The 14,596-nt window shown below is 44.7% G+C and overlaps 1 protein-coding gene across 7 annotated transcripts in view; it reads right to left on the bottom strand.

The window, feature by feature from the left end:
• LOC139790070 (phospholipid-transporting ATPase ID-like) overlaps positions 1 to 14,035 on the bottom strand; it is an 89,028-nt gene extending 74,993 nt beyond the window's left edge. For 2 of the 7 annotated variants that reach the window (XM_071731325.1, XM_071731331.1), the window contains exon 1: positions 13,668 to 14,035. The gene's annotated coding sequence lies outside the window, so the exon portion shown is untranslated. Of the gene's footprint in view, positions 1 to 12,579; positions 12,686 to 13,667 lie in introns of all 7 variants that reach the window. The other 5 variants (XM_071731334.1, XM_071731339.1, XM_071731341.1 and 2 more) reach the window with 5 other exon arrangements.
• Positions 14,036 to 14,596: the final 561 nt, after the last annotated feature.

Here is a 14,596-nt window from a genome sequence, read left to right as displayed (position 1 = left end):
GTCAAGGAATTGCGAAAGAGTATTTTCTAGAACATGAAATTTTCAGAAATCCTGTCAAGGAAATAGGTATGGAGGATCCTCTGTGCTATAATGGCAATACACTAGCAGTCACGAAGGCTGAAGTGCAGAGTAGCAATGAATAGGACCCTACAGCACCTTAAGCAATTTCTGAAGGAGGAACAAGAGCTTATTCCCCTTTGTGATGACTCCAGGGTTATTCTTCATAGGAAAACCTCTTTGAGACAACTTTCATTGGGGTGATTTCCTAATTCCAACACAAAGGATCCACACGAACAGCCAACACAGGACATGGTATGTAGAACTAATCTCCTCAAAGTCAAGGTCATTTTTGAACAAAAAAGCAACGAAGTTGAGAAGGAATTTCCCCTGCACTAGTCATGTCTCATGTTCTCACCACCCACAGCCCATCTCAACAGCATGGCAACAAGTACCACATTTTTTCCTGCAACCAGAAGTAAATGATCAAGATCAGTCCTTCTGAATATTTGTAGAACCCCCTGTTCTTGCTTCATTCTGGAGTTTTTCTCATTATTAGAAATTTCTTCTACACATTCCCTCCATTTTAATATGCTGACGAGTGGCGATTCATGCCACACTATTCCCACTTTCTCTGCTGCAGTCTTTACACTTGCTTGTAACCACTTTGACCACAGCCATAATAATTTCATCCTTCCTAGAGTTAGGTTCATCTTCTTCCTTTGACAGAAGAGTAGACCCAACCACAAAATCAGCTGGTGTAAGGGCTTGTTTAGAATCTGAGACAGGTACAAATTGGGTACGCTGTTTTGTTAATAGTTTTTTTCTTGGCACTGAAATCCATCTCACATACTCTGGGAATTCCTTTTTCCCTCAGCTATGCTTTTCCCATGGACTTCACGTAAGGAAGTTCAGCACACGTGGAAGCTCTCAGAAGAGCAGGAGTGACTCAGCTCTGTGGTCTTTTTGTCCTTTCCTTTAACTTTGGTCCCCAGGTGGCATGTTCCAAATAATAACATAATTCACTTCCTCCTTTGCAAATTTCTGAACATATCAAGGAGCGCTACAGCCTGCAAAATAGGTTGTCTAAATTTCAGTTCCTGCAGTCAGCATGCTTTGGAAGGAGCTGCAGCTGATGTAGCTGCAGCAAGGCATTAAGAACTTACCCAAGGATTGCATCTAGGAGAGTGATCCCCAGTTATTCAGACCGTGCTGGATTTCAAACATGATTACAAAATCAAAGCAAAATCAAAAACTTAGAACAATGTTTAAGAGATGCCCTCAGCCCACCCTCCAGACCATATTCACTATCCCCCAAAACAACAAATCTGCAAGAGCAGAGGAGCTGCTCAGGACCACACAAGACCCAGATGTGCCTGATGACCTAGTAAGTCTTTGGATGGCTTAACATGTCCCCAAATAACTGGAGAGAACAATTAGAGGATAGGAGAGAAACAGATTAGAAAAGGGAAAACATAGCCCCCGTTTTTAAAAAAGGGAGCAAAAAGAAGTCAGGGAGCTACAGGCTGGTCAGTCTCACCTCTGTGCCAAGTAAAATCATGGAGCAGATCCTCCTGGCATCTGTAGTAAAGCACATGAAAAACAGTGAGGTGATTGGTGACAGCCAGTATGGCTTCACTAAGGGCTAATTGTGCCTGATGAACTTGGTGGGCCTGAGTTAAACAGAGTTAAAGCTCTGATAGATATGAGAAGATCAACTGATGTAATCTGTCTGGACTTGTTCAAGACATTTGGCACTGTCCTACATGACATCCTTGTCTCTAAGATGGATTTGATGGATTTGATGGATTGGATAGATGGATGGATGGATGGATGGATGGATGGATGGATGGTTAAGGAGCTGGCTGGAAGGTAATTCTACCCCTCTCTGCTCTTGTGAGACTCCCGCCTTGAATATTGCATCCAGTTCTGGTGTTCCCACCATGGGAAGGACAGATCTTTTGGAAGAAGTCCAGAGGAGGCCACATAGATGATCAGAGCTAGAGCACCATGTATATGGAGACAGGCTGGGAGAGCTAGGGCTGTTCAGCCTGGAGAAGACTCTAGGAAGACCTTCCAGCACCTTCCAGTACCTGAAGGGGACATACAGGAAAGATGGAGAGGGACTTCTTACAAAGGCATGGAGGGATAGGATGAGGAGGGATGGTTTCAAACTTAAACAAGGTAGATTTTGATTATGTCTCAGGAAGCAATTCTTTCCCATGAGGTTGGTGAGACACTGACACAGGTTGCCTGAGGAAGCTGTGGCTTCAGCATTTCTGGAAGTGTTCAAGGTTGGATGGGACTGGGAGCAGACTGGTCTAGTGGAGATGTCCCTGCCCATACAGGGGGACTGGACCTTGATGATAGATAAGGTCTGTTCTAACTCAGATTGGTTTTTTATTCTATAGTAGCCCCGGACAATGCAGAGCTCCTTGTTAAGGAGAAGGGTAAGTATCATACCTCACTTTTAGAATCACATTTGTTGTTATGAGCATCTCTAGCAACTAAAAGGGGTCAGTTGGACATCTTGTCCCAACTGCCCTTGCTATTAGAGACTTTTTGCATCCTCTTGCTGTCAAAAGTCTGTATAAGATGCATAAAAAATACAGAGCTGCAAGGACTGAACTGGGACATTGATGTCCCTTGAATACCCAAGATCTGTTTAAAAATGGAGTGCCAGCGGAGCAGCAGAACATCCAATTTGCAACCTGCTATAGTCCAGGAAACACACAACCATAAAGGTCCCCCAGATGGGGGAAGATGAAGTGTACTGGCAGTGTCCTTGATCCCTGTGGAGGATTTGGCAGGTGGAACTGTCCACATGCAGCAGAGAGCACAGCACAACACTGCTGAGGAGGGGCAAAGGAAATCCTACCTGTTCCTGTTATCATGACCTGACTGTGGTGGGAAAATGAAATGGACTTAGATAGGCAACATCATGAAGTGACCAATTGCCCTAGGGCTGTCCCTGCCCATCGGCCATATTCATGTAACTGCTCCTCCAGGAAACTCGTAAAAGTTCTGATAAACTGATAGAAATCCAAAACAACTCAAATTGAAAAGGATGATCTGGATTCTCACCTGCTGCATACAGCACCCTGAGAGGTACCTGAGGTGTGCACCTTCAGCACTTCAGGTTCAGACTGAAATATTTCAACACCTCACTGGTCACTCCAGCAGCTGGGAGCACACACAGTGCTGTGGGGTGAATGCCAAATGGTCAGAAAATAGTTTCAGTGGGAGTGTGCACAGTAACGTGACTCATTCCGATCAGGATTCATTTGAGTGCTATAGGCACTCACCTATAGCAGGGCAGGAAGGGTGAGTGGCTAGAAATTACCTTTCTCCATCGGAGCCCTTTGCTCAGTACTCCAGGCCCTTAGCAAACCATGATAAGCTGGGGAAAATCATAAGAAGCCCACACAGGTGTAGCCTTTTGGCTTTAGAAGGAAATTAGCAACTTGCTCTGGTGACTATTGATATCATTTTTCTGGCACCAACACCTGCAAATGTGATGCCTCTGGATGTTTTAAATCAGAAATTTAAAGTCTCTCTAAGTCATCTTTTTTGCAACCCATAGGAGATGGCTCAGAGCTGAAAACCTGTTGGTCAAGGAGTATTCATCTGGGTTTATCTGCTCATATTACAGTGAGTGAGAGCTAAAGCTGAACTCAATTCTGCAGGGTTCAAGATCCAAGATCATCTTGACTATGATGTCCAGTTCCTGCCAAATTTGTAATCTTGTGGTTACAAATCCCATTCTGGACAAAAATTTTGTTTCCCTGGTGGAGCAGGGGCTGTTGCAAGGGGAGAAGTCTCCTAGTTAATTGGAACACTTGCTGTGATCTTATGAGGAATTGGGTAATTTGATGGACACAGACATTGGTGGGAGTTAATGGGCATCCACTTGTCTGGGGATAACATTCAGAGACCATAAATTTGTGTCTCCTCATTTGCCTATGACACTTCATGTGCCTGACTGCATGGGGTTTTAATCAGGCACCTCAGCAAACCCCAGATGTGTCCACGCTGCTTTTAGCATGTGTTTCCTAATCATCACAAGTGAACAAAGTGGAATCTCAGGAGGATGCTTGGGAGGGCTCGTTAAAAGCTAATCATGCCTACGTGAATAGAAAAAATCAATAGCTAAGGGCAAAGCAACATCCCAGCTTGTTAGAGCCTCCGATTAAAGCACCATTTGTAACACAAGACCTCCTGCTGTTATTTGCCAGGCAGTAGCTGCCACAAACACATATGCTGTATCTGTGACATTTCAAACACTGAACACGCACACTCCACAGATACACATCAAAAAAAAGCCCACTGAGGAATGAGGATACCCCTCAGTGGGACCCTGTGATTGAACACACAGAAGAAACCCAACCCATGCAGAGCCAACAAAACCCTCGGCATTTTACAGTCTTCCCACGAGCTGTGCATATGGGAAAAATGGGCTGCACTCATGGGAGAAACAGCACTTTTGTCACACTGTGACATCACCCAAAGGGCCCTGTGGTGGCTATACAGTGCTTGATCATCTGCAGCCTCACAGAGATGCTCTGGTCCTGACTGTGCTTTGCCTGTGTGCTTCCTCTGTAAAACAGCACTGCCACGGGAAGGCAGTCACCCCTCATCACCCAACAGATGTGCTGGGACAGGCAAAGGGGGACAGGGCTGCAATGGATCTGCCCCCTGCTTTTCCAGCTGGTAATCACAAGGGACAATGAGGGGCAGTGTCCTCAACACTGGACAGGATGTTTCACACTGTGGCAATGCAGCCCTCTCACCTTTTGCCACTTCCTTTGCCACAGCCTGGAGAAAAGGAGGCTCCGAGGTGACCTTATAGCAACTTTCCAATATCTGAAGGGAGCCTACAGGAAAGCTGGGGTAGGGTTTTTTACACAGGTGTATAGTGAGAAGACAAGGGGAAATGGTTCAAATCTGAAAAGGGGAGATTTAGGTTAGACATTGTGAATAAATTATTTCCTGTGAGGGTGGTGAGATGCTGGAGCAGGTTGCCCAAGGAAGTTGCAGCTGCCCCTCCCCAGAAGTGTTCAAGGCCAGGTTGGAAGGGGCTTGGAGCAACCTGGTCTAGTCAGAGGTGTCTCTGTCCATACAGGGGTGTTGGAACTGGATGATCTTTAAGGTCTCTTCCAACCCCAGCCATTCTATGATTCCACAGTTTTCTGCACTAAGCTTCTGTGCGGAGGATGGGAGATGCCTAGGTTCTTTCTGCATTCCCTACAGCATCAGCCAAGAGATCTGGGATTTATTTCTTCAGGCCTCTCATGTTGTGCATTATGTATTGCTCTGACAGTCAATTATCCTTCACATGAAAAACTCAGTGGAATTCTGAGAGGATTAATTTGATATCATGTCCCACTGATTATGTTCATAAACACTTTTACCATAATTCCAAATTAAATACACAGTGTGCATGTATAATCTGTATTATGTCTTATCCAGGCTACAGCCACATCCATCTTGCTAGGAAAAATGTGTAGACAACATGCTGCAATCCACGCAATTCTTTCAGGTATCAGTGATCCTTTATAGTAGCATTTTCTTCATTAGGTCCTTATTGTATTTGCTGGCTACAGGGTGATAAGATGGTCCACTTCACAGAGGTCAGGAGGAGCTGAGGACTGAGCAGCTGAGGTTCACTTTAGGGGTGTGCAGCAGTACCAGCACTCCATAGGGCCATGGCCTTAAAAGGGGTAAGGAGCATGTAGGATTATGTTATTCTAGCACCAACAGCTGGAACTGGGTCACTTCTTGAACTGTCATAACTCAATTTGACAGTGTGAGATCTGAGATGAATAAGGAGAACTCTGCCCGATGGCAAAGAAGCATGGTAGAGAATGAGATCAGGGGGAAAAAAAAACCAAAAAACCCCAGCCAGCAGCCATCTTATAAAAGAAGGTCCAGGGAGCCTGATGTATTGGGAAGAGAGAATTCTTGTCCTCTGAAATATCAAATTTTGGCTAATTAGCTGGAGGTCTAAAAAGTTTATGCCACTACAACCTAGTGTAAATAGGCACAAACCCATTGGTTTCCCTGAGATTTCCCTAAGGAAACTTCCTGACATCAACAGTTTGCACTTTAATTGCAGCACCACCTTGGCAGTAAGTAAACCATATATAACCCTGGCTGGACCAGCACAGCCACAGCACAGGCAAGCAAGGTCCTGACACTGTCAGCCTATGCTTTTATTCACTGAGAGTTTATTTCAGTTAGATTGTTCCATAACAAATGTTATCCAGGTGTTTAACAGAAATGCACATTCCTCTGCACTTCTGTGCCTGAGAACACAGTCCTCTATTATTCTCATTTCTGGGCACATGAGCAGTTGGTGTTCAAGTGGTGAATTCCCATAACCCAAACGGAAGATATGTACATAAATCCTTCTGCTGAGGTATGAAAGAAAAGAATAACCTGATGGGTGCACAGGGCCCTCAGGATGTGATGGCAGAATTTAGGCAAACATGCTCTCCCAACAGTGTAGGAGAACCTGGAGAGGGAGAAAGCAGCAGCAGCTCAGTTGGTGAGAAATACACACAGCAGTGCACAAAGACACAGGGATGCTGGGGGTATAGCTCTTTTTTGGGGGGTTAAATATTGCCAGTTCTCCTGCTGGGGTGTGGTGCAGTATCACAGAAGATTCTTTTTAAGTCAAGGAGATACATGGAAAGGGAGGCAGGTATTTAAATTAAACACCTTATTTCCAGCATTACAAATTATCATACCATGTTAAGTTTTCAAGTACTGCTTGCAAGGCAAAATTAGTTATGGGCCAATAAGAAGAGACAGCTGTTTGCTGTTCCTGATGGAGTAATCAAGGTTTTACTGGTTTATCTCCAGAGGGCAATGACACAAAGCCTGAAGCTAGGAATGTGCTAATGAAGGCACACAACAGAAAACTTTATCAAAGACTCTGAGAGACAAAGGGTATTAACATTTCAGCAGGACAGTGCAGCACCAAAAGCCTTGTCAGGAGAAATAAAGAAAGGAGTTTTCTTAACAAGGAAGTTAAAAAGAAAAAAAAACCCAACCTTAGCCCTCTGGCTTGGTAGGGCACATATGAAGAAGAACAACCTATTTTCCGTGCTTCCTTCCTTCATTCTAGAAAATAGATAATCTTCAGATAGTGATGGGACATCCCAACTTAAAACAGTAGGAAGAGAAATGTAAACTCTACTATTGAGCATAGTCCTCAGGGTGGGTTTTGTTATTTTAGCTTCCATTTTGAGCCCTGTTACCTTATTTCAAAACCCGCTTTTCCATCTTTCTTAAAATCTTCAATCTTGGCAAGTGACAAAGCTCTCTTCAGCCAAGATGTGGCACATCTCAAAAGCAGAGCTCTGCAATGTTCTGCCCATTGCCCAGCTCCAAGTTAAGTTACTGACACCCGTGAGTACAGCTGCACATGTAACCACTTCGGCTACTTTGACAGATAATATTTGCAGGACTTGGGTGAGGAAGAAATGTCTTCTAAGGACTGTTAGAAGCATCTGGTCATCTTCCCTGGAAAGAAGCAAAGTACTAGAAAATACATATAATCCCTGAACCTTTGCAATGATGGCATAATCAGAACAGAATAAACACCTTGTGACAGTAAATGTAAACAATTTCTCCTACAAAATGCAAGACTGGATTAGCTTTGGAGGCAAGCGTGATACAGAGATGTAAACAGCTTAGAGGTCTGAGTGTTTCTTTGGATGTCATCTGCTGGACAGATTGTTTTTGCCCAGAAAGGCATGGACATGATTTTTTTCCTATTGTTGGATTGCTATTTTGGCCATAGGATAAAAAGTAGCATGAAACAGAAAGGGTTTCTGCAAAACTTATGTCCCAGGTGAGTTTGTGGAGCACCTTTGGGAAGACCATACTAACTCTACTGCAGAGGGAATGCTGAGGAGAAATTTTGTTTGTAAATCAAATAAAGAAAAGCACACATTAGCCTAGCCAGCTCACTTGCAGCACAGCTTTGCAGCAAGGGTTGACCAGAAGGGGAACTGTGGTGACAGTCCAGAGAATTATGATCTCTGACTAGCAGACAGAGTCAAAAGTAATGTCTGGTGGCCAGCTGTAGCTAGGAAACCTCTCCAACACATGGTAAAGTTGCAGACCCCTCATCTATGCTTTGAGACTCCCAAAAATATTCTTGACATGAGGTAATGAAGCCAGCGAGGCCTGAAATCTAAATAGACAAGAGTGTGCATTGCTTCATTAATCAACATCTGGTGTGGTGGAAAGTTTTTGAATGAACGATTTATTGGAAGCTGGTTTCAGTCCACAGCTCATCTTGCAAGTGTTCTACAGTTTCAAACAGGCTTTTGGTTCATGTTTCATAGAATCATAGAATTACAGAATCATAGAATCGTAGAAAGTTAGGGGTTGGAAGGGACCTCAAAAGATCATCGAGTCCAACCTCCCCTGCCAAAGCCAGATAACCTTCATCAGGTCACACAGGAACACATCCAGTGGACTTTTAATGTCTCCAGGGAAGGAGAGACTCCATAACCTCCCTGGGCAGCCTGCTCTAGTGCTCTGTCACCCTCACAGTGAAAAATTCTTCCTAATATTTACATGGAACAGCCTATGCTTCAGTTTATAACTGTTTCCCCTTGTTCTGTTGTTAGTCACCCCTGAGAAAAGCTCGACTCTGTCCTCCTGGAACTTGTCCCTTACGTATTCATAAACATGAAAGAGGTCACCCCTCATTCTCCTCTCTCCAAGCTGCAGAGCTCCATCCCCTCAGCCTTTCCTCATCCACTCCCTCACCCATCTTGGTAGCTGTGGGATGGATTCTCTCTCAAGCAGTTCCCTGTCCTTCTGGAACTGTGCAACCCAGAACTGGACACAGTATTCCAAATTCAGCCTCACCAGGGCAGAGTAGAGGGGGAGGAGAACCTCTCTTGACCTACTAACCACATCCCTTCTGATGCACCCAAGGATGCCATTGGCCTTCTTGGCCAAAAGGGCACATTGTTGGCTCATGGTCATCCTTCCATCCACCAGCACCCCCAGCTCCCTTTCACCTGTGCTGCTCTCCAGCAGCTCAGTCCCCAGCCTATGCTGGTAGCTAAGGTTGTTCTTTCCCAGGTGCAAGACTTTACACTTGCCCGTGTTGTAATACATTAAATTTCTCCTTGCCCAACTCTCCAGCCTGTCCAGGTCCCTCTGAATGGCAGCACAGCCTTCAGGGGTGTCAGCCACTCATCCCAGCTTTGTGTCATCAGCAGACTTGCTATTCCCTCATCCAGGCCATCAATAAATATATTGAATAGCACTGGTCCCAGTACTGACCCTTGAGGGACTCCACTAGAAACAGACTTCCAACTAGACTAAATTGACTACAACTCTCTGGCTTCTATCCTTCAGCCAGCTCCCCATCCACCTCACTACCTGATCATCTAGGCCACACTTCTTCAGTTTAGCTCCAAGGATGCTGTGGAAGATGGTGTCAAATGCCTTACTAAAGTCAAGATAAACTTATGTCTACTGCTCTGCCATCATCCACCCACCCGGTCCATCCACCATCCACCTTTCTAGTCTTCTCTTTGTTAATGAAACAAGAATCAGGCCTCCCCTGCAGCTCTTGATGGTACCTGATGGGAGAAGACCCAAAGGAAGAAGGAGGGCACTGAGGGACATGTGAAGGCCAAGCAGTAGAAGCAAAAGCATTTGAGTGTGGAAAAAAAAAAAAAAAAAGAAGAAAGGAACTGTAGGAGCATACTAGGATGAAGTGAAACAGCCCTACAGTCAGACCTAAAGTGAAAGGCAAACTCACTACTTGATGGACGTACTGGTAATGAGAAGTTCTGGAAAGCAGTGAGTTTGATGTGCTTAGAGGTAGATGTCTGTGTTTGCTCTGAGTGCAGCCTGTGGGTTCCTGTAGGCACCTGGGAAGTGTCACACAGGCAGTTGAGACATTGGTTCATCCTGCAGCACATACAGCAGAAGAAGATGTTAATTGAACTTGTCATGGTTTACAGCCCCTCAAATGAACATGTATCACCATGAATTTCAGTTTATGTTCACACGACTGTTCCTACAACTGCAGCAGCTCAGGAGGAGGTGCTGATCAGTCTGGATGGCTTCTTGTTGTGGAGCAGTCTTCAGAGGACATGCCAAGGTAGTTGCCACTCCAGCCCTCCTACCCTTGTGTAGAGCCAGAGCCCTTAGAAATAAACACTCTGAGACAGGGACCATTTCTCCAGAATCTACAAGGACACCACACCAACGTGGGAGGGCTCTAGAAGAGAACAGCAGGGAGAGTGAGTCTGTCTGGGGGGCAAGACAACACTCTGATGCAAACAAGTATAAATTCAGCCAAACCATTGTTCTCACTCCCCTCACACCTGTTTCAATATGTTTTGTACTGTTGTACAGTCAAAGCTGTAGATTTAAGATGGAAAAGTAAACTAAATCTTGTTTGTCCAAGAACTGAAATGGCAGTGTATGGGGGGAGGGGAGTATCGGCAAGATTCCTGATGGCAGCAGCAGTATAAATGGCACACAACAGCTCTAACTGAAGGGCTGGGGAGAGGAAATTAAGATCTTAGTGTTAAACTAATAGGTAACCCAGGTGGCTGCTGGAATTGCAACCTGCAGTGGCTGTGAGTCCCAGTAAAACTCAGGATCACCAGAACAATCTGGTAGGAGGGAAGGGATGGATGAAAGCATAACTCTGCATAACCTCATGAGGCAGGCAGGGAACTGCACAATCCCCTGGAATGAGTTAGGGAAATGGAAAAGGAGTCTTGTTTGTCTAAGGATCAGAGCTATCAGCTCTGTCTGGGCCTAACCCTGCAGTGCTGGGTGTGTGGAAGGTGGGTCACCAGCCAGCACAGGTGCCCTCCCATGTAGACAGCAGCTGGTCTCACCCCAGGGATCTGTCCTGGCCAGTGGTGATGAACTGTTCCCCATGAAACTGGAAGCACATTTCCAGGCTGACTGGAAGAAAGTCATGTATGCTTTACATACATGTAAAACAGTATGATTTACTTTAATATCAGCAAATTAGCCTATTTCACTCTCTCCTTCTTTGCAGTAATTTTTTTTTACACTTTGAATAGAGTTTTCAGTAGTGCCAAACTATTCACAGAGTCATGGAATCGTTTGGATCACCAGGTCCAACCATTAGCCCAGCACTGCCAAGTCCATCACTGAACCATGCCCCTCTGCACCACATCTACACATCTTTGAAATACCTCCACCACTGCCCTGGGCAGCCTGTGCCAGGGCCTGACAAAAAAATTTATTCCAGGGAATAAATTTTTCCTAAAAGCCAATCTGAACATCCCATTGTGCAAACTGAGGCCATTTTCTCTTGTTCTATGTCTTGTTACTTGAGAGAAAAAAATAACCCCCACCTAGCTACAACCTCCTTCCAGGTAGTTGTAGGGAACAAAAAGGTCTCCTCTCACCTCAGCCTCTTTTTTTTCACACTAAAACAACCCCAGTTCCCTCAGCCATTCCTTCTAAGTCTTATTCTCCAGAACCTTCATCAGCTTCATTGCCCTTCTCTGGACATGCTCCAGCTCTTCAATATTCTTCTTGTAATGAGAGGCTGAAAACTGAACATAGACTTCATGATGTGGCCTCACCAATACCCATTACAGTGGGACCATCACTGCCCTGGTCCTGCTGGCCAAACTCTTGCTGTTACAGGCCAGGATACTGTTGTCCTTCCTGGCCACCTGGGCACAGACTGGCTCATGTTCAGCTGGCTGTTGGCCAGTGCCCCCAGGTCCTTTTCCCCTGGGCATCTTTCCAGCCACTCTTGCATTGCCTGGGGTTGTTGTGATCCCAGTGCAGGATCTGGCTCATGGCCTTGTGGTACCTCAGACCATTGGTCTCTGCCCACTGGTCCAGCCTGTCCAGGTTTCTCTGCAGAGCCTTCCCACCCTCAAAGCAGATCAAGACTCCCATCCAGCTTGCTTTCATCTGCAAATTGACTGAGGGTACATTCAATCCCATGGTCCAGATCATTGGAGCTCACACGGAGCCCTAGTGACCACCCACCAGCTGGGTGTAACTCTGTTCACCACAACTCTTTGGGCCTGACCTTCTGCCAATTTCTTACCCAGTGAAGGGTGCAATGGTCCAAGTCATGAGCAAGACAATTTCTGAAGGAGAATGCTGTGAGAAACAGTGTCAAAGGCTTTACTGGGACCCAGGTAAAGAGCATCCGTGGCCTTTCTCTCGTCCACTAAGCATGTCACCTCGTCATAGAAGAGGATAAGATTCCTCAGGCAGGACCTGCCTTTCATGAACCCACACTGACTGGAATGGGTGGGTCATGAATAGGAAAACTACTAGAACCAAAGCTAAAGTGAACTAAGTCACATATTCAGGTAAAGAGAGATCCACTGAGAATTTTTATTGCTAAGGAAATTAAACCATTCACCTGAAAAGAAGTAAATAATTATTTCTTTGCTCTGATGGTTTGCAAGCAAGTAACAGAAGCGTTGTTGTCACCAATTGTGTAGCCTTTACCTCTTCTTTCAGTACTGTTCTTGAACGGATTTATCATTTGCAGGGTTATACATTAAGGTTAGTGCAGCAAGTTACCTTTACTTGAAACAAAAATTCTCTTCTTACGGCATCACTTAGCACATCTCCTGATGGCTTCTGTGGGGCTTTTGCCTGTGTCAGAATACCTGAATAGTCATGTTTGCTGGGCAGAGAAAGAAGAGTAATATTTTGTACTGAAAACCTTCCCCTCAGTAAATGCCAGACTGGGATTAGAGCAAAAATAGAATCAGATATGAGGGAAGGATGGAAGATATCCTCTATTAGATACACAAGGATTTGAGAGGGAAGAGTTTCTTTTTCTTTGTAGTACAGAAGACATGTTGGATGCTTTTAATATAATCAGTTTTCCACAATCATAAAGTCTTTGGGCATCCATGAATTGGCCTGAAGTCTTTGAACAGTAAGGCACATCCTAATTAACTGAAACAAAAGTAACACTGCAAAGTGAAACCATATCCAGGTGAAACCTAATGACCTGTGATATCTATAGAAGGGTCTTAAGCAAGCGTTGCAAATATTTGCTCCATCCCAGGCTTGAACACCTCAGTTTTAAAGGCACTGAGAGCATTTATCACTAAGTACAACACAGAAAACAACACTCCTTAGCTGTCTCATCTACCAGTTATAGCTAGAGCACATCCCTTGGGAGACAGTAATGATGCAAAACCCTCTCCGAGGGAGGCAAGATGTTCCTGGGTTTCATGTCTTTACTGCTAAATCAAAATGCAATTAATAGGGAAGGTTCTGAGAACTTTTTAGGTTTAAGCACATGGAGAAAATGGAGCCTGGCTCTCTCTCCAGAAGTTCTAAACAAGGACAGAAGAGGGACATAGATCCAAAGCTAGTAAAGTGGGCAGTGCTTTCCCACTGACTTTGGAGGGGTTTGCAGTGGTCCCAACTCACACTGCCTCTGTGTGATGCTGGAACCACATAAAAAATACTTAGACACAAGACTTATTCTCAAGAAGCAACATCTACAGATGCAGAATAATCCAGTATGTGAAAGGAAAAGCAAAACAAAGCCAAACAACCACACACAGGAAAAAAAAAAAAGCTGAAATCAGGGCTCCTATACAAGTTCTCACACTTTTCTTCTAGAAGAAAGAATTAAGACATTGTCCTACCTGGCTGTTCTGTACCTTCTCTTCTAACTGAAGCTGTTTGTCAAGGCAAGCAGAAGGGATTGTTTTCAGCACCATACAAAAAGCTGCAGCTTCTCTCAAAACCCCTGGAACGGTTTCTCAGGAGATCACGCCAGGCTTCTCCCCAGCTTGGCTGTGAAACTCACCAGGGAACACCACGCTTTCCAGGATTTAGAGGTAAAACCTGAGCAGGGACACACACTACCACGATCTAGGAGTTACAGGATGTCTTGGTGTGTTTCATGTACTTAATAAAGACTGTGAGAGAAAAGGCAAGGTTCCTGAAACTGTGGGTGGAACATGGCACTGCATAGCACTGAGTAAATAAAAAGCAATTGATCATTGGACTCACGTATGACAACAGTTGTTACAAAGGTTTATATACCATGGGCAGGAGCCTGCACTTCATCTGGGAGAAATGCAGTCTTAAAAAAAACACCTGCTGGTGCACACTGCAGCACCTAAAGCAGCAGCAAGAGATGCAAATGAGACATTGCGCCCAACTTCTACAGTCACCAGTTTTGTTTTCTTGGACATCACTCAAACACAAAGCACATTCTTTCTCAAAGGTCAGACCTTGCATTACCTCCCACAAGGACTTACAAAACGTAACGTCACCTCTGGGGGATAATCGATTACTTGGGAGGGTTATGGCACCGAGTTCATCAGGATCCTGATTCAGGCTTTTGGATTGCATGCTTATGTGAACAAAGCATCTAGGTTCAGCTTTTGACACTGTTCCTTGTTTCAATGCCCTCCTCAGCCTAAAACAAAGTTTACAAAGGTAAGCCTGTGATAGAGAAGAGACAGAGCTAATCTAAAAAAAGTCACCTGAGCACAACCGTGATAGGGTGTACTATGAAATTTTAAAATTAAAAAAAAAATAAATCTAAATAGTGGCACTTGCTGAG

Source organism: Heliangelus exortis, chromosome Z (genome assembly GCF_036169615.1).
Source record: "Heliangelus exortis chromosome Z, bHelExo1.hap1, whole genome shotgun sequence".
Lineage (NCBI taxonomy): Eukaryota > Metazoa > Chordata > Aves > Apodiformes > Trochilidae > Heliangelus > Heliangelus exortis.
This window is presented reverse-complemented; position numbering and strand designations above follow the sequence as displayed.